Source organism: Pseudoliparis swirei, chromosome 18, assembly GCF_029220125.1.
Source record: "Pseudoliparis swirei isolate HS2019 ecotype Mariana Trench chromosome 18, NWPU_hadal_v1, whole genome shotgun sequence".
In the NCBI taxonomy this organism is placed as follows: Eukaryota; Metazoa; Chordata; class Actinopteri; order Perciformes; family Liparidae; genus Pseudoliparis; species Pseudoliparis swirei.
Window position 1 is genome coordinate 14,230,109 of NC_079405.1, and position 27,192 is coordinate 14,257,300.

General features: G+C 43.2%; 1 pseudogene; it reads left to right on the forward strand.

Annotated features, from left to right (window-relative positions):
• Window positions 1–26,492, forward strand: part of LOC130207923 (myosin heavy chain, fast skeletal muscle-like) — a 29,594-nt pseudogene extending 3,102 nt beyond the window's left edge.
• The last annotated feature ends 700 nt before the right edge of the window (window positions 26,493–27,192 follow it).

Consider the following 27,192-nt stretch of genomic DNA (forward strand, 5'->3'; position numbering starts at 1 on the left):
GTGTGTTGTAATCTGAGCTTCTCTATTTGTGTAGCCAGTCTGGCCGCTCTTGCATGAAAGTAAATATGAGTCTCTCTGTTGGCCCGACTGGTTAGCACATGGCCCCCTCTCTGTCCTGCATTCATACGGGTGATTATTGCTGATAGCACCCTCACGATGACAGCGTTGGAAGCATGGCACTCCGCCTCAGTTAAACACGCGCTGTCAGCACTGTTCTGCTCGTTTGCACTGTTCGTGCTGCTAACAGCGCTGACTGACAGTCAGTTAAGAGCCATGTGGAGGCAGTTCCTCTGCTCTGAATATCATACTGAGAACCTTTCAACTTATCTACATTTGAATCATCTTAGAACAAAAGTACACTATAACTTGGCATGTCGCTCAATTAATTGCTTATCAATCAGCAATTGTGTGATATTTTAAATTGTACAATGATGTTTCAGCAAAAGACGATGTAAAAAGCCCCTTGTTTGATAGTTAAATAAAACTGTTTTGTTTGACAGTTAAATAAAACTGTTAATCAGTAGTTTAAAAACACTTCCATTCTACTAGTTTTACTTTAGTAGAATGTTTGCACAGAGCATACTTACCAAATTAATTCATGAAGAGCCAATAAAAATCAGAGATGGCGCGGCTGTGTCCAGACGCCGTCGAGGTAGCTCCGCGGAGATTGTGCGCTCTTTTAGTTTTTGTGTTTATTTTTAATGTTTTCTTTGCCACAAACACATCGGCACTAACAGCATACGACCGCAGCACACTTTTGGACATAAACTTTTGCGCAAAACAAGGGTTTTTGTCCACTTTTTCCATCGATCCAGCGTGGCGGCAGAGATCGTCGAGCGAACCACAACAACAACAGTGGAGCCGCTACTACGGGGACGACAAAACATCGAGGAAGCGGAGCGGAATTCGGAACAGACTGAGAGTTCAAGCCCACCGTCCACCTCTGCCCAGCATCCTTCTTGCTAACGTCCAGTCTCTGGAAAATAAGATGGATGATGTTAGGGCAAGGATCAGATTCCAACGGGACATGAGGACTGTAACATCTTTTGTCTGGCGGAAACATGGCTGACCCGCTGGTGCGGATCGAGTCATATGCCCAACGAGTCCTTCTCTGTTTTCCGTGCAGACAGAACGGAAGAGTCTGGTAAATCTAAGGGTGGAGGGTTTGCTTCATGACTAACAACAAGTGGTGCGACCCCAAGGACATTAAGACTCTTTCTCGTTCCTGCTCGCGAACCTGGAACATCTGACGATCTCATGCCGTCCATTCTACCTTCCCGGGAGTTCAGCTCGGTCATCACCACAGCCGTCTACATACCACCACAAGCGGACACCGGCGTAGCACTATCGGACCTACATGATGTGTTATGTCGGCATCAGAACAAGTATCCCGGCGGCTGTGGTGGTGGCTGGGGACTTTAATAGGGCAAACCTAAAAAGTCATGCGAACTTTCACCAGCACATTACGTGTGCTACCAGAGGAAAGAACGTTGGACCACTGCTATCGCCATTCAAGAGAGGCTACAAGGCTGTCTCTCTCCCTCCGTTCGCAAATCAGACCATGCCGCCATTTTTCTGCTTCGGAGTACCGCAAAAGATCGCGGGAAGCGGTAGTGACGAGGCGTAGCGGTGGTCTGACCAATCAGAGGCTGAGCTACAGGGCGCTCTGCGTGTCGTCGACTGGGACATGATCCAATCCAGTTCCAGTGGCGTCAGCGAGTTCTTGAGTAGCAATGAGCCTCATAGCAACGCTAGCGGACACCATCGTCCCCACGGTAAAGTTAGGGTCTTTCCTAACCAAAAGCCGTGGGTTGATAGATCCATCCGTGAAGCTGTGAACGCCCGTACTGCTGCCTATAACTCCGGTCTTGTATCTGGCAACATGGACGAGTACAAGGCAGCGGTCTATGGACTGAGGAGGGCGGTGAAGAAGGCCAAGAGGAGGTACCGAGACAGAGTGGAATCACAGATGGAGCAGCGCGAAACCAGGCGCCTATGGCAGGGGCTACGGACTATCACAGACTACCAGAGCAGACCCCGCGCAATGGTGAGTGCCGGCGCATCCCTAGCGGACGACCTGAACTCATTTTATGCACGGTTTGAGGCTAGCAACAACAGCGCTAGCTCGCCGGCTAACAACAACACCGTTAAGCGTAGCCGGTGAGTTCTACCGCTGGGGATGAACACACACTCTCTGTGACCGAGCACAGTGTGAGGAGGGCTCTGTTGAGGGTGAACACCAGGAAAGCTGCAGGTCCAGATGGCATATCTGGGCGAGTACTGAAGACCTGTGCTAACCAGCTAGCTCCAGTGTTCACCACAATATTCAACCTCTCCCTGGCTGAGTCCGTGGTCCCGCCTGCTTCAAGAGATCCACTATTGTCCCTGTGCCCAAGAATGCTTCTCCAGCATGTATGAATGACTACCGACCGGTGGCCCTCACCTCGGTGGTCATGAAATGCTGAGAGGCTGATAAAGGACTACATCTGCGCCTTCCTCCCTTCCTCCATGGACCCGCTGCAGTTTGCTTATCGCCCAAACAGATCCACGGATGATGCTGTCTCCCAGGTACTGCACACCACACTCTCTCATCTGGACAGCCAGAGGGGGCTATGTGAGACTGCTGTTCATTGATTATAGTTCAGCTTTCAACACCATAGTCCCTCCAGACTGGCGGCAAGCTGATTGAGCTGGGACTGAACACCCCCTGTGTGCTTGGATCCTGGACTTCCTGACCGCCAGGCCACAGGTGGTCAGGGTGGGCAGACACACCTCCAAATCCCTCACCCTGAACACAGGATCCCCAGGGTTGCGTCCTCAGCCCCTACTGTACTCCCTGTACACACATGACTGTGTGGCCAGGTTCAGCTCAACACCATCATCAAGTTTGCGGATGACACAGTGGTGGTGGGCCTGATCTCCGACAACGACGAGAAGGCCTACCTGGAGGAAGTTGCTGATCTGTCACTCTGGTGCCAGGACAACAGCCTCATCATGAATGTCACCAAAACTAAGGAGCTGATTGTGGACTTTAGGAGGGTACAACAACAGAGGACGTACTCACCACTGGGGATTACGGGACTACTGTGGAGAGGGTGAGCGGGTATAAATACCTGGGAGTCCACATCACCGAGGATCTGACATGGTCAACGAACACAGACACTCTGGTGAGAAAGGCAAGGCAGCGCCTCTACCACCTCAGGCAGCTGAGGAAATTTAAAGTTTCCCAGAGGATCCTTCAGTCCTTCTACTCTGGAGCTGTAGAGGCGTCCTGACAGGAAGCATCACAGCCTGGTTTGGCAGCTGCTCCGCTCAGGACAGGAAGGCTCTGCAGAGAGTAGTGCGTTTGGCTGGACGCACTATTGGAACTACACTCCCACCCTGCAGGACTTGTACACCAGGAGGTGCAGAACCAGAGCCGGCAGGATCATGAAGGATCCTCACCACCCCAACAACAGACTGTTTCAGCTGCTGCGGTCAGGCAGGCGCCTCCGTAGTCACGCTGCAAGAACAGAGAGACTGAGACGGAGTTTCTTTCCTCAGGCCATCAGGATTGTGAACTCTGACCTCACCAGGACCCCCACATAGACCCACACAACTGCCCCTCTTAGGCACACACACACACACACACACACACACACACACTTACTGTAAATATTGTGTTGTTTTTTATTGTAAATAGTGTGTACTTGTTGCCCTTGCACATTCCTGCTGAGCATTGCCACTTTCATTTCACTGCACACCCTGTGTGTGTATGTGACAAATAAAACATCTTGAATCTTGAATCTTGAAATTAATTCATGAAGAGCCAATCACTGACAGCCTCATGCACTCATATCTCTGTTCATGGAGATTTAGAACAAGGTGGTAATTTGCGGGGGCTACCTGATATTCCTTATTCACATGTCAAGACACCAAACAAACACACTTTATAGATTTATGCTGAAATACTAATACAGCAGATGTATTCACATTTTAAGATGACATGTCATGTCATAAGAGTTTCACCTTACCGCCACACTTGCTCACAGTGGTGGCTGTATACACTGCACCTTTAAATTCATCCAACTAACTCCTGCCATTTCTTACATGTGTTCTACCCTAATTTTGACGAAATACAGTACTTTAAAAGTTTGACCTCAACAAGTATTGTAGGAACCAAACAAAACAAAATCTTAAATACTCTTAATTTAGGGCATTCATTAACCATACTTAGATGCACACTAAAACTTATTCAGCGGCCATCTTTTGACTATACAAGATTTAAAAGCCTTTAACACTCATTATTACACTGAGATTTTATTCAGTTATGTGAGTACTCCATTTTCAATATTTAACAGCATATGAAGACACATGTAGACAATTATGCATAGAGTCTGATAAGGAGACTCCTGGCTGGAAGAGATATCCCTCTCATGCCAGATCAGTGAGTTTCAGTATGCATAGCAGTCGCTGAATTACTTATCAACAAAAAGCCAATGTGTTGTACACAAAGTATGTTCATATACTTTTATAAAGCAACAAATGAAATTGATATTAGGGCAATAGAAAACCTCTAAAGGGAGGCGTCCAGGAGGCATCCGAATTAGGATCAACTCCAAGCTCCCTCCTGATGTCTGAGCTCCTTACCCTATCTCTAAGGCCGAGGCCGGCCACCCTACGGAGGAAACACTCATTTCGGCCGCTTGTATCCGCGACCTTGTTCTTTCGGTCACAGCCCAAAGATTGTGACAAAAGGTGAGGGTTGTAACGTAGACCGACCAGTAAATTGAGAGCTTTGCCTTTCGGCCCAGCTCCCTCTTCACCAAGACGGTCCGGTGCAGTGCCTGCTTTACTGCTGCAGCCGCACCGACCCACCTGTTGATCTCCCGCTCCACCATACCCTCACTCGTGAATAAGACCCCGATATAAATGAACTCCTTCGCTTGGGGTAGGCACTCTGACCCCACCTGGAGGGAGAAATTCACTGGTTTCTGGAAGAGCACCATGGCCTCAGATTTGGAGGTGCCGAATCTCATCCCCGCCGCTTCACACTCGGCTGCAAAATGCCCCAGTGAATGCCGTAAGTCATGGTTCAAGGATGCTAACAGGATCACATCATCTACAAACAGTAGAGAGGCGATACCGAGACCCCAAAACCTGACCTGCTCCACCCCCAGGCTGCGCCTCGATAGCCTGTCCATAAAAACCACAAACAGCATCGGTGATAAAGGGCAGCACTGGCGGAGACCAACACCCACTGTGAACGTGTCTGACTTAATGCAGAGAATGCAAACACAGCTCTTACTGTAGGATAGCCCGTTTTAACGAGTCTTGAACCCCATACTCCCGCAGCACCCGCCACAATAACCCCAGAGGGACCCGGTCAGCAGCCTTCTCCAAGTCCACAAAGCATATGTAGACTGGTTGGGCAAACTCCCAGGACCCCTCCAGTAGTCTTGCGAGGGTAAAGAGCTGCTCCATAGTTCCACGATCGGGACGGAATCCGCACTGCTGGTCTTGAATCTGAGATTTGACCAATGGTCGGAGCCTCCTTTTCAGCACCCTGGCATAAACTTTTCCCGGGAGGCTGAGTAGTGTGATACCACGATAGTTCGAGCACACTCTCCGGTCCCCCTTTTTGAAAATGTGAACCACCACCCCGGTCTGCCAGTCCAAAGGCCCTTCAGCACCTCAGGGTGGATCTCATCCACCCCCGGCGCCTTGCCACCAAGGATTTTTTTGACAACCTTAGCAGCCTCTGCCGGGGAGATTGGTGCGAATCCCGATTCCCCCCCAAGTCTACAGGATATGTTGGCTGGATTTAGGAGTTCCTCAAAGTGCTCTTTCCACTGTCTGGCGATGTCCCCCCCCCCCCCCCCCCCCGGGGTCAGCAGCTCCCCTCCCCGCGCTGAGAAAGTCGATCATTGATCTCCGGCCTAAAGTGTTCTGGTACCACTTTTGAGCCACCTTATGTTCGAACATGGTATTTGTTATGGACAAACCGTGGCTATCACAGAAGTCCAAAAACAGAACACCGTTCAGGTTTAGTTTGGGCAAGCCGTTCTTCCAATCACCCCCGCCAGGTTTCTCTGTCATTGCCCACGCAACCGTTGGAGTCTCCCAGGAGAACTATGGAGTCGGCGGGCAGTGCCCTTTCCAGGACCCCTCTTACCGACTCCAAGAAGGCTGGATACTATGAACTGGGGTTTGGTGCATTAGCACAAACAACAGTCAGAGCCTTACTCCTCGCAACCGGTAGGCGCAGAGAGGCAACCCTTTTGTTCTCCGGGGAATACTCCAACACACTAGCACTCAGCCGGGGGCTTGTGAGTATCCCCACTCCCGCCCGGCAACTCTCACCCTGGGCAACTCCAGAAAAGAACAGAGTCCAACCCTTCTCCAGGAGCTTAGTTCCAGAGCCAGCTCTGTGCCTGGAGGTGAGCCCAACTAGATCTAGTTGGTACTGCTCCACCTCCTGCACCAGCTCTGGGTCCTTCCCCGCTAGCGAGGTGACGTTCCACGTCCCTAGAGCTAGTCTATGCTGCCGGCGATCGGCTCGCCCAGGCCCACTGCCTGGCCAGCCGCCCGGTCTACATAGCACCCGACGCCGATGCTTGTCCCTGCGGGTGGTGGGTCCACAGGGTGGCTGCTCCATGTTCTTTCTTCAGACTGAGCCCGAGAGGCCCCATAAGCGAAAGCCCGGCCACCAGACGCTTGTCGGCGAGCTCCCCTCCTGGGTCTGGCTCCGGGAGGGTGCCCTGGTTTCCCTTGTCCGTGTGAGGTAGCTGAAGTCCGTGGGCTGCTATTCATTAGGGTTTTTTCGACCGCTCTTAGTCTGGACTCTCACCCGAGACCTGTTTGCCTTGAGTTCATCCAATGAGTCATTTCTTTGAGTGTAAGGCAACACAAGGGTTAAGCTACCAGCGCCCGCAATGTTGATTCTGAAGGCCTAAGGGCAGATTTTAGCCCCCTGGCAACACACGATGGCTGAATATGATTGGATAAAAGATCTAACATAAAGACCAGCCCTCCAAATCTCAACCTGGGGCTGGAAGCAGTGCAACCAAGAGGAAAGCTATGAAATGAAGAGTATAACTCTTATTCTGGGGAATAATTGAATACATATTTGTGGGAAAATTTATTTTAAAAAAACAATTATATTCTGATGATGTTTAGGCCAGCAGAGAAGGCCTTGCTGGCCCTGATGGCCCACCACTGCAATACTGATAGTCTGAAGACAGAAAAAGAAGCTTCACAGCCTGGATTTCTTTCTGAGGTGCTTAGTAACATGATGCCGAAATACATCTGACATGTAATTAACGGAAGCATTCAATGCATTTGTCAACAATTGATATAGTAAGACCATATACGAGCTAGAGGCTATATTTGCTTTAAGTCCTAATAAGTCTAAAGACAGACCAGAGATATTGAATGTCACCTTTATATTGCAACATAATTAAACCCCAAGAGAATACTTTCACAGCTGGCCAGGTGTCATCTTTCTTTGGAAAGAAAACACAACATTAGAATGGACCATAATGGGTTCTTAAATTAGCCTCAACTGAACACTTAGCCCTATTCTCAAGAGATATGTTTAAACTATGTAATTGCCAAGTTTGTTTGAAGGTGTAATAAAGTTATGTGAATTCAGATGGAGAAAATTATCCTTTCTCGCCCACATTCACAATTTAAAGTCATACATTCTAATTCTTAATTTTCATTTCTACCCAAAAAATTCCTATAACAACTGAACAGTAATTATTCAATTATTTCTTCTATTTCAACCACTTAGCAAATAACATTGAGGTTTTGAAGTGTATTATCATTATCAGCTGTTTTGTTTTTGGACAGGAACCTACCATTTTAATCTGGGGTTTTATATAATGTTAATGCTGTTTTTGTGTTGTATGGATTTAGGTGACACCAGTTGGGGTGGAGAAGGCCATCTGATATCATTCTCGAGACAAGCGCAATGACCTAAACAGGAATGCTGTTCCTGTTTGGTGTCCAGAGATTTCAGTATAAAAGAGGAACTCCCAGGCCTGGTCAGAAGTATTGGACTGGCAGGCTACCAACGCAGGTGAGTCTCCTATCACATTTAATGTGCTCAGTGTCTTTAATTAGTTAAATTATGAGTTAAGATTGCAGACAGTTGCATGTGTTTCTTAAGGTAATTTTATTTTTGACTTCTTAGTATCCACATAACAACTTCATCACTTGGCAACAAAAAGGTAAGTGACCTTGATGCAAATAGTTATTAAACTGAAAAAAGATAATACATGAAATTAAAAGGGTATTGATTAACCATACCCTTTTCAATTTTTTATTATCAAAATGTCTTTGTATAATTTTATTTATTTAATTTACACTTTAATAACAGAGGTGCCATCATGAGTACGGACGCTGAAATGCAGTGTTTTGGTCCGGCTGCCCTTTACCTCCGGAAATCTGAAAGGGAGAGAATAGAAGCTCAAAACTCTCCCTTTGATGCCAAATCATCTTATTTTGTCATGGAGCCCGCTGAGATGTATTTGAAGGGGAAACTAGAAAAGAAGGAAAGTGGCAAAGCCACAGTTGAAATTCAGAGTGGAAAGGTATGTATACATCTATTGTTGTATATTATAATAGACACAAGTAATGTTAATGCCACACATCCTCACTCTATTTCATTATGGCACTGCACATTCTCTGAACTAATTATTCACTGTTTTGGTGCAGACCCTCACTGTAAAGGATGATGACATCTTCCCCATGAACCCTCCAAAGTACGACAAGATTGAGGACATGCCCATGATGACCCACCTCAGTGAGCCGTCTGTGCTGTATAACCTCAAAGAGCGATATGCAGCATGGATGATTTATGTAAGACCAGTGGTTGCACTGTTTATACAGTATACATTGCAAATATGAAGGAAACATTTAATATAAATATCCCCTTCTTATAACAGACCTACTCAGGGCTGTTCTGCGTGACTGTGAACCCCTACAAGTGGCTCCCAGTGTATGACGCAGTGGTTGTAGCAGGATACAGAGGCAAAAAGAGGATTGAGGCTCCACCCCACATCTTCTCCATCTCGGACAATGCCTATCAAGCCTTGCTCCAAGGTATCACTCACAGTTCTTTTAGATTGCAACTTGTCTTGAATCTGTCACTCAATAAAAGGAGGCAGTTTTTAAATATCCTACAACATTTTGTATCTTCATGTCAACATACAGATCATTGTGACACCCTGACTGCTATAATATAAAACAAAGAATGCAATACAATTGTTTCGATAAATGAATGCAATAACACAATGTACTGTATATGTTGACATTTTGTTTTCTCAACAGATCGTGAGAATCAGTCAAACCTGATTACGTAAGTCAATGTCAAAGAGAGCAAATTTGTTCTAATAAATTACAGACTGGTTATTTATGTGTATCATGTTGGACTTACACACATACATGTGTCATATAATTATTTGCATTGTAGCGGAGAATCTGGTGCAGGAAAGACGGTCAACACCAAGCGGGTCATCCAGTACTTTGCGACAATCGCAGTGTCTGGAGGAACCAAGCAAAGTGAGCAAACTGCTGGCAAAATAAAGGCAAGAACAATTTTATAATATTAATATGACATTTATATTTTATATATATATATATATATATCTCTGGTTGTCTAAACTGTAACTGTTTTAATGTGTTGTACGGCAACCTTGAGTGCCTTGAAAGGCGCCTTATAAAATAAATGTATTCTATTATATATATTACAAATTACATTAACAACACAAATGCTATTTATAGGGTTCACTGGAAGATCAAATCATTGCAGCAAACCCCCTGCTGGAAGCTTATGGTAATGCCAAAACTGTGAGGAACGACAACTCATCCCGCTTTGTAAGTCTTGGTTCACACAATCCTGCTACTTTGATATATTGTCTGTTTTTAGGATCTGCTCGTCCTCTGTTCTTAGTATTTGTCTTCACACTATAGAATGTATTACAATTTCCAAATTAAGAAGCATGCTGTTTTTCCTGTATAGTAGTGAATAATAACATTTGCTACCAAGTAGCACATGTGTATTATCAAAGTGACACCAGTCACATATATCCACACTGATAATTGATTTCTTCTGTAGGGTAAATTCATCAGAATCCATTTTGGATCAACTGGAAAGTTGGCTTCAGCTGATATAGAAACATGTAAGCCTCCAGCCTATTGTTATTCAGAACGTTTGATGAAAGCACAAACTGTAAACCAACTTATACTCAACTTGTTTAATAGATCTTTTGGAGAAGTCTCGAGTGACGTTCCAGCTGTCTGCTGAGAGGAGCTATCACATCTTCTATCAGCTCGCAACAGGCCGCTGGTGAGACATTTTACCATATAGCATTTTATAGAATAAACCTCATGTGTCACTGGATTCTGTAAAATTAATTGTAATCAATATTTCTCAGATGTCCTCCTCATCAGCACCAACCCTTACGACTTCCCCATGATCAGTAATGGTGAAATCACTGTCAAGAGTATCGATGACGTTGAGGAATTCATTGCCACTGATGTGAGTCCAAATGCAAAATACAAAACATTTACACTCTAACTTTAAAGTGATTAAATATTGCACACACTTTAAGGGTTCCTCAGATGCAGTGGCGGCTGGAGGATTTTTTTTTTGGTAGGGACATCCAATAAATTTCAGCAAACATCCCAGCAATGATCAAACACGCATTTCTACTTTGTAGTAAAATATTTAACATGTATTCCAATACCGACATAATAAGGACATCTTATTCATACAATACAGTTTATTAATATATGATATATAAATACCATCTCATGTAAATATACAATATACATTGTTTGAAGCTGCTGGCTAAGGATAAACGGAGATACAGTCAGATTGTAATACACGCCGGTGGTAATGACGCTCGAGCCCGCTCGGAACTCACTAAAATTAATGTGGAATCGGTGTGTGCTTATGCCAAGACGTTGTCGGACACCGTAATTTTCTCTGGCCCTCTCCCAAATTTGCAGACAGACGAATTGTATAGCCGAATGTCGTCTTTCAACCGCTGGCTGTCGAGGTGGTGCCCAGCGAATAATGTGGGCTACGTAGACAACTGGAAGACTTTCTGGGGAAAACCTGATCTGATGAGGAGAGACGGCATCCATCCCACATTGGACGGAGCGCGTCTCATTTCTGCGAATATGACCAAGTTGATCACCGGACTTAATCTATGACAACCCAGGGTTCAGATCAGGAACCGGGAGCAGAGTTGTAGTTTAACACCCTTCTCTGCTCTTCCATTCGAGCAGTTACCCACCCATGACTTTAGAGTAGAGACTGTGTCTGTCCCACGGCCACTTCAATTAAATAAATCAAAAGTAAGCAGAAGAGGAGTCGTACAATAACCTTATACAAGTTAACACCATTATTTCAGCAGTGCAACAAAACAGGACTATTAAATGTGGTCTCCTAAATATTCGATCTCTGTCATCTAAAGCTGTGTTACTAAATGATTTAATATCAGATAATCACATTGATTTATGTTGCCTAACTGAAACCTGGCTGAGCCATGAAGAATATGTCTGCCTGAATGAATCGACTCCTCCAAGTCATATTAATACTCACATTCCTCGAGGCACCGGTCGAGGAGGTGGAGTAGCAGCCATCTTTGAATCGAGCCTATTAATTAATCCTCAACCAAAATTACACTACACCTCATTTGAAAGCCTTGTTCTTAGTCTTTCACATCCAACCTGGAAAACACTACAGCCAATTCGATTTGTGATTCTGTACCGGCCACCAGGTCCATATTCAGAGTTTATATCTGAATTCTCAGAATTTATATCAAGTTTGGTTCTTAAAACCGATAAAGTTATTATTGTTGGAGATTTTAATATCCATGTGGATGTTGATAATGATTGCCTTAGTGCTGCATTCATCTCCTTGTTGGACTCGATTGGCTTCTGTCAGAGAGTACAGAAACCCACTCACAGCTTTGGCCACACGCTTGATCTTGTTCTTACTTATGGCGTTGACATTGAGCATTTGAACGTCTTCCCACAGAATCCTCTTCTGTCAGACCACAACCTCATAACTTTTGAATTTATACAACCGGAGTGTACTCCGTTAGTCAAAAGTTTCTACACCAGATGTCTAACTGACAGTGCTGTAGCTAAATTTAAAGAAGCGATTCCTTCTGTATTTGATTCGATACCACGTCTCAATATAACAGAGGACTCCTGGTCTAACTTTAGTCCGTCCCAGATTGATCATCTTGTTGACAGTGCCATAGGCTCTCTGAGAATGACACTGGACTCGATAGCCCCTCTGAAGAAGAAGACAGTGAGGAAGAGGAGGTTTGCTCCCTGGTATAACCCTCAGACCCGCAAACTGAAGCAAATGTCACGATAGCTTGAACGCATATGGCGTTCAACTAATCTCGAAGAATCCCGCTTAGTTTGGCGAGATAGTCTTAAAACATATAAGAAGGCCCTCCGTAATGCCAGAGCAGCCTATTACTCATCAGTAATAGAAAAATAAAAACAACCCCAGGTTTCTCTTCAGCACTGTAGCCAGGCTGACAGAGAGTCACAGCTCTGTGGAGCCGAGCATTCCTATAAACCTCAGTGGTAATGACTTTATGAACTTCTTTAATGAAAAGATTTTAACTATTAGGGACAAGATTAATATTCTCTTGCCCATAACCTGTGCCAATCTGTCCTCAAGTGGAATGGCCTTGGAAACCGCTGTATGCCCTGGTGTATATTTGGAGGGCTTTTCTCCCATCAACCGTGACCAATTATCTTCAACGGTTTCTACTTCGAACACGTCTACCTGTCTCTTGGACTCCATCCCGATGAGGCTGCTTAAAGACGTTTTGCCTTTAATTGGCGGCTCTCTATTAGATATTATCAATGTGTCTCTGCTAACAGGCCACGTACCACACTCCTTCAAAGTGGCTGTTATTAAACCTCTCCTGAAGAAGCCCACTCTGGATCCAGAGGTGTTGGCTAACTACAGACCGATCTCTAACCTCCCTTCCTCTCCAAGATCCTTGAGAAAGTGGTCGCAAATCAGTTGTGCGACTTTCTACATCATAATAGTTTATTTGAGAAATTTCAATCAGGATTTAGAAAACACCACAGCACCGAGACGGCACTGGTGAAAATTACAAATGACCTCTTAATGGCAGCAGATAAAGGACTCCTCTCTGTCCTGGTCTTGTTAGACCTTAGTGCTGCATTCGACACCATTGACCATGACATCCTGTTACAGAGACTGGAGCAGTCGATTGGCATTTCAGGCACGGCACTAATTTGGTTTAAATCCTATTTATCAGATCGATCTCAGTTTGTATTTGTAAACGATGACGCCTCGATAACCACCAACGTTAGTCACGGAGTTCCACAAGGTTCTGTGCTTTGACCAATTTTATTTACCTTATACATGCTTCCTTTGGGCAATATTATCAGGAAACACTCCATAAACTTTCATTGTTATGCAGATGATACTCAACTATATCTATCTATAAAACCAGAGTAGAGCAACCAACTCGGTAAAATTCAAGCATGTCTTAAAGACATAAAAACATGGATGACCTGCAATTTCTTGATGTTAAACTCAAACAAAACCGAAGTAATTTTAATCGGCCCTGAGCACCTCAGAGATCAATTATCTGGTGATGTGGTTTCTGTAGACGGCATTGCCCTGGCATCCAACACCACTGTAAAGAATCTTGGCGTTATCTTTGATCGGGACTTGTCCTTTAACTCCCACGTAAAGCAAATCTCAAGGACTGTATTCTTTCATCTACGTAATATTTCAAAAATCAGGCACATCTTGTCTCAAAAAGATGCAGAAAAATTGGGTCACGCGTTCGTTACTTCGAGACTGGATTACTGCAACTCCTTAATATCAGGCTGCTCTAATAAGTCTCTTAGGTCCCTCCAGTTGATCCAGAATGCTGCAGCTCGTGTTCTCACTAAAACTAAGAAAAGAGATCACATCACTCCTGCACTAGCTGCTCTGCACTGGCTCCCAGTAAAATCAAGAATCACTTTTAAAATTCTTCTCTTAACGTACAAAGCCTTGATTGGTGATGCACCATCATATCTTAAGGAGCTTGTAGTACCATATTGCCCCACTAGAGAGCTACGCTCACTAAATGCGGGACTACTTGTAGTTCCTAGAGTCTTAAAAAGTAGAATGGGAGCCAGAGCCTTTTGTTATCAAGCTCCTCTTCTATGGAACCAGCTTCCAATTTCAGTCCGGGAGGCAGACACAGTCACCTCGTTTAAGAGTAGACTTAAGACCTTCCTCTTTGACAGAGCTTATAGTTAGGGCTGAATCAGGTTTGCCCTGGTCCAGCCCCTTGATATGCTGCTATAGGCTTATAGCTGCCGGGGACGTTTTAGGATGCACTGAGTACCTATCTCCTCTTTTTCTCTCCTTAAGGATGAATTTTCATCTCTCAATCACACGTTACTAACTCTGCTTTCTCCCGGAGTCCTTGACTTCACGTCTCATGGGGTCATCGGACCCTATGAGACGACATAGATCCTATCTGCCTGATGGATCATTGAGGTCTGGGTCGTGGAATTCCTGCTCCTGACTACGCCACTGTCCTGTTGAGACTCCGCCTACTGTTGAGACTCCGCCACCCTCCTCCCCACCGCCATCTGCCTGATGGATCGTGGAGGTCTCCATCGTGGAATATGCCTACTATGAACTATTCATACACTCTGTCATATTCATTGAATGTATTTTAACTCTAAATCTGTCCTTCTGTACACATTACATCTATTGCATCTGTCCATCCTGGAGAGGGATCCTCCTCTGTTGCTCTCCTCCAGGTTTCTTCCCTTTTTTTCCCCCTGAAGGGTTATTTGGGAGTTTTTCCTGATCCGATGTGAGGTTTTGGGGCAGGGATGTCTATGTGTACAGATTGTAAAGCACTCCGAGACAAATTTGTAATTTGTGAAATTGGGCTATACAAATAAACTGAATTGAATTGAATTGAATAAATATATTATAATAAAATATAAATATTGTATAATATAAATCACGTATATATATATAATATATAATAGAACATGTTTATATATTAAGATACCCCTATGAACCTTGTTAGGGTTAAAGTGTGTCTGTTTTTACCCACCTCCTCACTGTGTTTCTTCACCTCCTCCTGTGTCTGTCGTCCAGCTGCTCGGTAGTGGCGTTCACTTTGCCCAATATGGCTGCTTGAGGAGTTATCCATGTGTGTCCTGGTGTTGTCATGTTTTCTGTGTGCTTCATGTCCCTTACTCCCGTAGCCTAACTGTCCTTGCTGCGTCTGTCCCCGAGATTCTCCCGGGTCGGGTTTTCTTGGAAGAGAAGTGCTTGCGCTGGCTGTTGTCTGTCGTTAAAAAAAGGCTCCTGACGAGAATTCGCAGCTTTTGGCCCAAAGCTGAATCTATTTTAGAATGCTGATAGGCTAAATTGTATATCTTATTTACAGTGCATCCGGAAAGTATTCACAGCGCTTCACTTTTTCCACATTTTGTTATGTTACAGCCTTATTCCAAAATGGATTAAATTCATTATTTTCCTTAACATTCTACACACAACAACCCATAATGACAAAGTGAAAACTGTTTTTTGCACAGTTTTGCACATTTATTAAAAATAAAGAACGAAAACATAACATGTACATAAGTATTCACAGCCTTTGCCATGACACTCAAAATTTAGCTCGGGTGCATCCTGTTTCCACTGATCATCCTTGAGATGTTTGATTGGAGTCCACCTGTGCTAAATTCAGTTGATTGGACATGATTGAGAAAGGCACACACCTGTCTATATAAGGTATCACAGTTGACAGTGCATATCAGAGCATAAACCAAGCCATGAAGTTCAAGGAATTATCTATAGACCGCCGAGACAGAATTGTACCGAGGCACAGATCTGGCGAAGGGTACAAAAAGATTTCTGCAGCATTGAAAGTCCCAATGAGCACAGTGGCCTCCATCATCTGGAAATGGAAGAAGTTTGGAACCACCAGGACTCTTCCTAGAGTTGTCCGCCCAGCCAGACTGAGCGATCGGGGGAGAAGGGCCGTAGTCAGGGAGGTGAACAGGAACCCGATGGTCACTCTGACAGAGCTCCAGCTTTGTTCTATGAAGAGAGGAGAACCTTCCAGAAGGACAACCATCTCTGCAGCACTCCACAAATCAGGCCTGTTTGGTAGAGTGGCCAGACGGAAGCCACTCCTCAGTAAAAAGCACATGACAGCCCACCAAGAGTTTGCAAAAAAGCACCTGAAGGACTCTCAGACCATGAGAAACAAAATTCTCTGGTCTGATGAAACAAAGATTGAACTCTTTGGCCTGAATGCCAAGCGTCATGTCTGGAGGAAACCAGGCACTGCTCATCACCTGGCCAATACCATCCCTACAGTGAAGCATGGTGGTGGCAGCATCATGCTGTGGGGATGTTTTTGAGCGGGAGGAACTGGGAGACTAGTCAGGATTGAGGGAAAGATGAATGCTGCAATGTACAGAGACATCCTCGATGAAAACATGCTCCAAAGCGCTCTGGACCTCAGACTGGGGCGACGGTTCATCTTCCAACAGGACAACGACCCGAAGCACACAGCCGAGATAACAAAGGAGTGGCTTCGGGACAACTCTGTGAAGGTCCTGGAGTGGCCCAGCCAGAGCCCTGACTTGAACCCGATTGAACATCTCTGGAGAGATCTGAAAATGGCTGTGCACTGACGCTCCCCATCCAACTTGATGGAACTTGAGAGGTTCTGCAAAGAAGAATGGGAGAAACTGCCCAGAAATAGGTGTGCCACGCTTGTGGAATCATACCCAAGAAGACTTGAGGCTGTAATTGCTGCCAAAGGTGCTTCAACAAAGTATTGAGCAAAGGCTGTGAATACTTATGTACATGTTATGTTTTCGTTCTTTATTTTTAATAAATGTACAAAAAATAGCAAAAAGCAGTTTTCACTTTGTCATTATGGGTTTTTGTGTGTCGAATGTTGAGGAAAATAATGAATTTAATACATTTTGGAATAAGGCTGTAACATAACAAAATGTGGAAAAAATGAAGCGCTGTGAATACTTTCCGGATGTTCCCCAAGGCATCAGACGTCACTTTCAAGAACAAACTGTATGACCAGCATCTTGGTAAAACCAAAGCTTTTGAGAAGCCCAAACCTGCCAAAGGCAAAGCTGAGGCCCATTTCTCCCTGGTGCACTATGCCGGCACTGTTGACTACAACATCACTGGCTGGCTGGATAAGAACAAGGACCCCCTGAACGACTCAGTGGTTCAGCTCTACCAGAAGTCTTCAGTCAAACTGTTGGCTCACCTCTATATAACACATGGATCAGAAGGTATTTGAGAGGGGATTATACAACATTTTATATTGAAGGAAATGTACTGCATATAGTCATTTCAGCCAGACATCACAAGCACATATTATAGTTTAATTTGTGTCCAGGAAAGGTTTAAGAGAAGCTAAGAAGGTTTTTACAAATAAGAATTTAAGATAAGAATATAAAAAATAGCCAATATATTGCAACATCAATGCCATTCATTATACTTGGAAATCATTTATTTAACAATTTGCAAAATGAAAATAAAATAAAATTGTAAATCCTTTTTACAGGTGGTAAGAGTGCAAAGAAGGGTGGCGGCAAGAAGAAGGGTGGCTCCTTCCAGACTGTGTCGGCTCTCTTCAGGGTACTTTCATTTTGTAGTCCCTCTTAAATGCTGGTATGCTTGGCAGGGGATTGCTCAAAGCTTTACACAAGTAGCAAGCATGTAGTGACTCGTTAATACCATAGATTTATTCTTGTAGCAGGCCAGGTTTGTTACTTGAAAGCACATTGCTGCAGATCAAGATGAATTTATGTATTGATTACGGAGACCTTTAACATGAATGGTCTGGGTTCCATCTTCTGACAGCAAATTGTGGGTGAAGCAAGGAAAATTTGAAATTTCTTTCAGATTATCTGTAAAACAATAAAAAATAAAAACAATTGTATGCGCTAATAACAAAATGCTGTTCTTTATATAATTAAGTTTAGACGTACCACATAACCAAAACTTTCAAGTTAAGCTCATTCATTTGCCACCATGTATTTGTGTTGTGTTGTTATCTAAGTTATAAAACATAGGATAGTGTAGTCATGTCAGTCTCAAGGTTTTGGGGAGCATATGTATAAGAAATCATTTGTCCATCCACAGGAAAACTTGGGCAAGCTGATGACCAACTTAAGGAGCACTCACCCACACTTTGTGCGCTGTTTGATTCCCAATGAATCAAAGACACCAGGTTAGTCCTAAAATGGTCATGTACTGTATATAACTGACAAAAGTCTCAAATTCCAGTCTTTATCAACCCATAGCTCATCTAATGTATGGTTAGACATAGCTGCTATTTGAAATCAGGGTGATTTCTGCAAATGACACACCCCTCCGGTAACACTGATCTGTGCAAGGTCTTCGTCATCTATTACATCGATGTACTTTGCACTTTTTAAGGTCTCATGCAGAACTTCCTGGTCATCCACCAGCTGAGGTGTAACGGTGTGCTGGAAAGTATCAGGATCTGCAGGAAAGGTTTCCCCAGCAGAATCCTCTACGCTGACTTCAAGCAGAGGTACCAGTAGCTCTTTATACCTCTCGGTCCAATTAGTTGATTCTCTTCTGATGAAGATCTGAACCAATCCTTTCAGATACAAAGTGTTGAATGCCAGTGTCATCCCCGACGGACAGTTTATCGACAACAAGAAGGCCTCAGAAAAACTCCTACAATCCATTGATGTGGATAAATCACAGTATCGATTTGGCCACACCAAGGTAAATACACATACTTCATTATAATCATGACATGATGAGATCACTGTGTAGCTTGAAACAAAACACCTTTTGGTTAAATCAATGTTTTTACATCCATCGCCAGGTATTCTTCAAGGCTGGACTACTAGGTACGCTTGAGGAGATGCGAGATGAGAAACTGGTTGAACTGGTCACAATGACTCAGGCACTGTGCAGAGGTTACGTCATGAGGAAAGAGTTTGTCAAAATGATGCAGCGAAGGTGGGTTCAATGTTTTGTTATACACTGTGGCACTCACAGATAAATAATGTTGGAAACATATTTGCTATAGGTATGGGATGATACCTAGTGTATGTCATTTTTGTTATGTTATATATTTACCCGTGCGGGTTTAGATTCATGAACATGGCCTAATTTTATTTCATGAAGCTCTCTTGTGCCGTAACAGATTAACAAGCCAGGTGCACATGTAAAGTGTAATAGCCTTACAGTGATGCTTTGTTTCTTGTTCATACTCTGAATATTGAGTCAGTCACTGCCAAGGAAAAGTTATGTAAAGTAAAGTAAAAGACAACTAAAAGAAGCACATTGTATTATTTAGTATACACGCAAACTCTCTTTCTAATCAATATACCATATGTAGTGTAAATTAAGTTTAAGTCGTTTATTCTTCATATCTATATATAATTACAGTATCTATAATTGTGAATGCAAATGTAGGGTTAACCCTAGTTAATATTTAATTCAATTCACTATATCTCTGACATTCTCATGAGGTCAAGACAGACATGGCATTGGGACTATGAGAATAAATGATATACATGTTAGTAATGTTCTACTAAAATCCTCAAAGTTATTGAATTTAGGGTTTACTTTTTATATATGTATACTACTCACAGAGACAATGATCTGTTTGCTGGATCAGAGGCAGGTGGATACATTTCTACTTTCTACTAAAGGGTTGTAAGGGCTGAAGCAATGGGAACCAGTTAAAGAGCTTTTGTTTCTATTAAAATGTATTCTTGTTTCCCCAGGGAGGCTATTTACTCCATCCAGTACAAGATACGCTCATTCACGAATGTCAAAACATGGCCATGGATGAAGCTGTACTTCAGAATAAAGCCTCTGCTGAAGAGTGCAGAGAGTGAGAAAGAAATGGCCGAAATGAAAGAGAACTTTGAAAAGATGAAAGAGGATCTAGCAAAGGCTCTGGCTAAGAAGAAAGAACTGGAGGAGAAGATGGTTTCTGTGCTGCAGGAGAAGAATGACTTGCTGCTACAAATTCAGTCTGTAGGTTAAAAAGAAAGTGTGAATGGCTTTCTCAGAGATCCTGTTTTTAAAATTAATTATATATTATTGACATGTTATATCCTATCAAATCTAGGAAGGTGAAAGCCTCAGTGATGCAGAGGAAAGGTGTGAGGGGCTCATTAAAGCAAAGATCCAGTTTGAGGCCAAACTCAAGGAGACGTCAGAGAGACTGGAGGATGAGGAGGAAATGAATGCTGAGCTGACTGCAAAGAAGAGGAAGCTGGAGGACGAGTGCTCTGAGTTGAAGAAAGACATTGATGACTTGGAGCTCACCCTGGCCAAAGTAGAAAAGGAGAAACATGCCACTGAGAACAAGGTGCATGTCTCTTATTTCACTTTACCACACTTTACTGAATATATTCACACTGTGATTGAATATTAAATAACTGTATTTTTGCAAACTGTTAAGGTTAAAAACCTGGTTGAGGAAATGACGTCTCAAGATGAGACCATTGCAAAGTTGAGCAAAGAGAAGAAAGCCCTCCAAGAGGCCCATCAGCAGACCCTCGATGACCTGCAGGCCGAGGAAGACAAAGTCAACAGTCTGACGAAGGCCAAAACCAAGCTGGAGCAGCAAGTGGACGATGTGAGTAGTATCTGAATTTAAAGTTGTAACTTATTAAATAGCGAAAAATCTTTTTTTACATTTGTTGTATGATCTCAACCCATGGTTAATTTGGTGAAACCCCCGGTTTAACAGCACAGACAATATGACTTTTACATTTTGATGATCCGTCACATTCAGCACTTTATACAACTTTGACACAGTGCTAAGAGTGCACAGTAAACACTAAAGCTATTATCAACTTGACAACATTGTGCTGGATTACATACAGCGCCAAACTACACATATCAACAACAATTTATTTTAATTTTATAAAATGAACATCGTAACTTAAATTATATAAACATCTATTTCATGGACAGCTTGAAGGTTCTCTGGAGCAAGAAAAGAAACTGCGTATGGATCTCGAGCGATCAAAAAGGAAGCTTGAAGGAGATCTTAAACTGGCCCAGGAGTCCATAATGGATCTAGAGAATGACAAGCAGCAGTCTGACGAGAAAATAAAGAAGTAAGAATAAACAATCCTTCTACCTACTTTCAATAAATGATTTAATTGGAGGCACGACTTACACGTTCCTTAATGCAACGATGTACTCTGTCCTCTGCAGGAAGGACTTTGAGATGAGCCAGATCCTAGGGAAGATTGAGGATGAGCAGACTCTTGGAATCCAGCTACAGAAAAAGATAAAGGAACTGCAGGTAAAACGTTTAGTACTCTTCGAAGGAAACAGGAACATTCAAATAGTGAAGGTGTTCACTTCAACCCTTTGTGTTTCAGGCTCGTATTGAGGAGCTGGAGGAGGAGATTGAGGCTGAGCGGTCTGCTCGGGCCAAGGTGGAGAAGCAGAGGTCTGATCTTTCCAGGGAGCTTGAGGAGATCAGCGAGCGGCTGGAAGAAGCTGGTGGAGCAACGTCTGTTCAGATCGAGATGAACAAGAAGCGTGAGGCCGAGTTTCAGAAGCTGCGTCGTGATCTGGAAGAGTCCACGCTGCAGCACGAGGCCACCGCTGCAGCTCTCCGCAAGAAGCAGGCTGACAGTGTGGCAGAGCTGGGAGAGCAGATCGATAACCTCCAGAGAGTCAAGCAGAAGCTGGAGAAAGAGAAAAGTGAATACAAGATGGAGGTGGATGACCTCAGCAGCAATATGGAGTCTATTGCCAAGGCAAAAGTAAAATCTTTAAATATTTATTTTATTTATGCATGAACAATTACCACAATTTATTTTTTTATCATCTACAGTAGCATTATGACTACAGTGAACATTGTGTTGATTTGTTTTCAGAGAGTAACCTGGAGAAAATGTGCCATTCTTTGGAGGATCAACTAAGTGAATTATAGACCAAGAATGAAGAACGTATGCGTCAGTTAAATTATGTTAATGTTCAAAGATCCAGACTGTTGACTGAAAATGGTGAGAGTAACATTTAGGATGAAAATATTAAATCAAACTGAACTCAACCTTTCAGGAAACATTTCAACGTAAAACAGCAACAATTCCTAACCAAAGAATTATTTTCCAATCAGGGGAATTTGGCCGTCAGTTGGAGGAAAAGGAGTCTCTTGTTTCACATCTAACAAGAGGAAAACAGGCTTATATTCATCAAATTGAGGAGCTCAAAAAGCACCTTGAGGATGAAGTCAAGGTATTGCAGGATGCTTTTGTAGCAGCAGATCATTAATTATTATTTTTTTAAAGAAGAAATTAGATTTGCCTCATTATGTATCTTCTCATTATTAGGCCAAGAACGCCCTGGCTCACGCTGTCCAGTCAGCTCGACATGACTGCGACCTGCTCAGGGAGCAGTACGAGGAGGAGCAGGAGGCCAAATCTGAGCTGCAGCGGGCAATGTCAAAGGCCAACAGCGAGGTGGCTCAGTGGAGAGCCAAATACGAGACCGATGCCATTCAGCGCACTGAGGAGCTGGAGGAGGCTAAGTAAGGACCAGTCCTGAAAGCACCCTGTTTCCACATGCACTGATTGGGTGAATCATCACAGAACCTGTTCACTGTCTGGTTTAACAGGAAAAAGCTTGCCCAGCGTCTTCAGGATGCAGAAGAATCCATTAAGGCTGTGAATGCAAAATGTGCCTCTCTGGAAAAGACAAAACAGAGACTGCAGGGTGAAGTGGAAGACATGATGATTGACGTGGAGAGAGCTAATGCTCTGGCTGCTAACCTCGACAAGAAGCAAAGGAACTTTGACAAGGTTAGATGCAACTCGTATTGCACTGTTTCAACTGGTTAACACCAGGTGACAGAAAACACTCATTTGTTTCTCACATTTCAGGTTCTTGCAGAGTGGAAGCAGAAGTATGAGGAGAGCCATGCAGAGCTTGAAGGAGCTCAGAAGGAGGCACGTACTTTAAGCACAGAGATGTTTAAAATGAAAAACTCTTATGAAGAAGCTGTGGACCACCTGGAGACCTTGAAGAGAGAGAACAAGAACCTGCAGCGTAAGCTATAATACTGCATATGTTTTTTGGCATAAGATGCATTCTTTATAATTCTTTAATATTTAAACATTCCCGATTGAGGAAAAACTAAAAAAATGTAGCAGTTTTGGCTCATATTTCTAGCCTGATTTCAGTATAACATGTATCAAATAATGTATGCAATACTACAATTACAATTAAAAACACTTAACTTTGCTGACATATTGCATTATGTGAATTTTGGGTTGTTTTGTTTTTTCAACAGAGGAAATCTCAGATTTGACGGAACATATTGCTGAATCAGGAAAGACAATTCATGAGCTTGAAAAGGGCAAGAAGACAGCAGAGAACGGAAGATCAGAAGTCCAGATTGCCCTAGAGGAGGCTGAGGTGATTTAATTGACCTGATTGTAAAGAAAAATCTGAATCTTGGTATTGATCCAAAAACTGCAATTTTCTGTAATGCTTAATACTTCTTCATTCGGTTCCTTCATATAATTTGTAGGCTACACTGGAGCACGAAGAATCAAAGATCATCTGTATCCAGATCGCGCTCACCCAGGTGAAAAATGAAATTGACAGAAAACTTGCAGAGAAAGACGAGGAGATCGACCAGATCAAGAGGAACAGCCAGAGAGTGATGGACTCCATGCAGAGCACTTTGGATGCCGAGATCAGGAGCAGGAATGATGCCCTGAGAATCAAGAAGAAGATGGAGGGAGACCTCAACGAGATGGAGGTTCAGCTGAGCCACGCCAACCGCCAGGCAGCTGAAGCCCAGAAACAGCTGAGAAACGTACAGGGACAGTTAAAGGTACGTCTACACAAGGATGTGTGGCTTAGCATCTTGTTTTGAAAACAAGCTTAAAGTGTTTCCTGACATTTCTCTCAATGTTTTAAAATGTAGGATGCCCAACTGCACCTTGATGACGCCATAAGAGGCCAGGAAGACATGAGGGAGCAGGTCACCATGGTGGAGCGCAGGAACGTCCTGATGCTGGCTGAGATCGAGGAGCTGAGAGCTGCACTGGAGCAGACGGACAGAAGCCGCAAAGTGGCTGAACAGGAGCTGGTTGATGCCAGCGAGCGTGTGGGACTGCTGCACTCTCAGGTAAATAAATGTTCAAACAATCACTCGTGAAACACTTAATGACAGAAAAGGACACCATCTCATCCAACCCAAACTATTATCGGTTTAGAATACCAGCCTCATCAACACCAAGAAGAAGTTGGAGACTGACCTCATCCAGATCCAGGGTGAAGTGGAGGATTCGGTCCAGGAGGCAAGAAATGCTGAAGAGAAGGCCAAGAAAGCCATCACTGATGTAAGCTCTGTTTTAGTATTTAGGATGTTCATATTGTTTAACAGAAAACCAAAGATGCTTATACAGAAGTTTCAATATTATGAGTCAAAGTTGAGACATTCCAGTGGTTAGCCAGAAGTACCCTTGTTTTAAATGAAAGACAGCTAATTTAAATTGATGACCGGAGAAGTAAAAATGTTTCGTAATGACACAAAAATAATTTGGTGAAAGCCTCTGAGGGTGCCAGAGATATTGTGCTGATTTAATGACATCAGTCTGTGATGCCTACTAACCGAGAACTAAAGCCCTCCTCCGGTCACACAATGCAGATTGAGTTGAATATTCACTGTAATCTCCCCTTTTGTTTTACAAGTTGCTTACAAATTAGGCCTTATGTTCTTTTAGCATCCTCCTCATTGCACTGCTTGCAATCATTTCATGTTCAGGCTGCCATGATGACAGAAGAGCTGAAGAAGGAGCAGGACACCAGCTCTCATCTGGAGAGGATGAAGAAGAACCTGGAGGTGACAGTGAAAGACCTGCAGCACCGTCTGGATGAAGCTGAGAATCTGGCCATGAAGGGCGGCAAGAAGCAGCTCCAGAAACTAGAAGCTAGGGTAAGTGCATTTGTTTATTTTAGGTCTTTGCTCTTGCTATTTGGATTTGAAATGAAACCATGACTGAGGTTAAATTGCTAAATCTAATTTAAATTCAGGGCCTTTACAACCTCCTGCATGTTCTACTTGTAACACATGTTACCCAACAAGCTCTTAAAAGATGTTTTATCTGTTAAAGCATATTGAGTCCTGTCTCCATTAAATCTGCACCTCTTATTGTCAAGGTCCGAGATCTTGAGTCGGAGGTCGAGGCCGAGCAAAGACGTGGAGCTGAAGCTGTGAAAGGCGTCCGCAAATATGAACGCAGGGTGAAGGAACTGACTTCCCAGGTACAGATGACCTCTCATTGTGCACCTTAAGATTTAATTTGAATAGTGATACAACTGCTTACTATCATAATAATATTTTTCTGCAGAAATTCTGCAATGTGTGCTGCTCAAGTCAAACAAGACCTCTTGAGGGCATGAATTGCCATCATATGTCTGAACCTTCAACATACGTGCTGAAGAGATTAAGAGTGGATCACATGTTCTGTCAGATTAGCCTGACAGAACATGTGATACGCTTCCATGTGAACTCAGTTCTGACAAGCACCTTGATTCAGAGGACTGAAATATTCCCAACATTGTGTAAATGTATCTGCTGTTGTGCTTTAATTCATATTGTCAGAGTTTGGACATGTGTGGTTGCTCTTGTCAGTTTTCCTGAAGTGGCTTTACGTTGGACGATATCTGTTGGATCGTACGGCATGCTTTAAAGATCCTCCTAAAACAGGATGGGATGATGGTATTGGCTTTACTTTTGGTCTCACAAACTATACTGTCCACCGCTAGACTGAGGAGGACAAGAAGAATATCGCCCGACTTCAGGATCTGGTGGACAAGCTGCAGCTGAAAGTGAAATCCTACAAGAGGCAGTCTGAGGAGGCTGTGAGTGTGAAACATTTGACACATGCAACGCAAATAGGCATCACACCAGTAACACCTTTCCTAACACCAGAGGACTGACAGCATGATGCAGTGCAATTTCATGGTTTTCATCTCATATGATTGTTCAAGATATCACCTCTTTAACGTTATGCTTTCCAGGAGGAGCAGGCCAACACTCACCTGTCCAAGTACAGGAAGGTGCAGCATGAGATGGACGAAGCTCAGGAGAGAGCGGACATCGCCGAGTCTCAGGTCAACAAGCTGAGAGCCAAAAGCCGTGAGATAGTCAAGGTATGTTCATTGTTTTAATATATTTCACTCTGTAATGTTATTCATTCATTCTTTTGAATCTTTACATCTTACCTCTAATTTCTCTCTCTTGTGTTGATTTAAAGGGAAAGGAGGGTGAAGAATGAGCATCAGTCCTTACATGACACAGAACAAGAAAGCATACAATATGATGTTTTTGTTTCATGTGTAACATACAAATAAAGTGATTGAATACTCTTTCTGTACCATTAATCTTTGTTAAAGTTTGTTTCACTTCACGCTTAATTCAAAGGATGTATGAAATTATTTATACCCAAACATTACAAGCAAAACGTTCAAATGTAAGTCATATTCTTTTAAAGTACAAAGAATATTTTCAAACAAATATGCCAATGTTTTAACTTTTGATGATTATTAAGTATACACTATTGTGTTGCGTAAAAAACATTTCTCTCCATTAATTCACTCCATGCAGAGATTAATTTATCAGAGACTCTTCGTGCACAGTCACAAAGCCAGAAAAGAGTTCATGAGCTACAGTTGAAGACAAGTATTGACATTCTTTATACATTTAAAAAAGTGAATGAAAAAAAGAAATGGATCATCAGACTTTCATCAGGGGAACACAATTCTAATTATTAATAGGAACACTGGAGATAAACTGATTTTTAGTGCTGTATATGGTGTCTAATGTTGGAGCATCAGCGTGTGTATTAGCTTCGCCATTTAAAATAGCCGGGATGTCATCTGTCGCATGTTATCATGTAAAAGTCCTGCAGGTTACAATAACTGCAAATGTCTGCCTCATGGTGTTAATGTTACTGACAGTCCAGTGACCTGACAGTTTTGATGGGCTTCAAAACACATGTTGCACCGTGTTAAGTTGTGATGAAAATAGACCAATTAGTGAAGTGCAACACAGTGATACCTCAGTGTGTGTCATGTCTCGTCGGTTGTGTTAA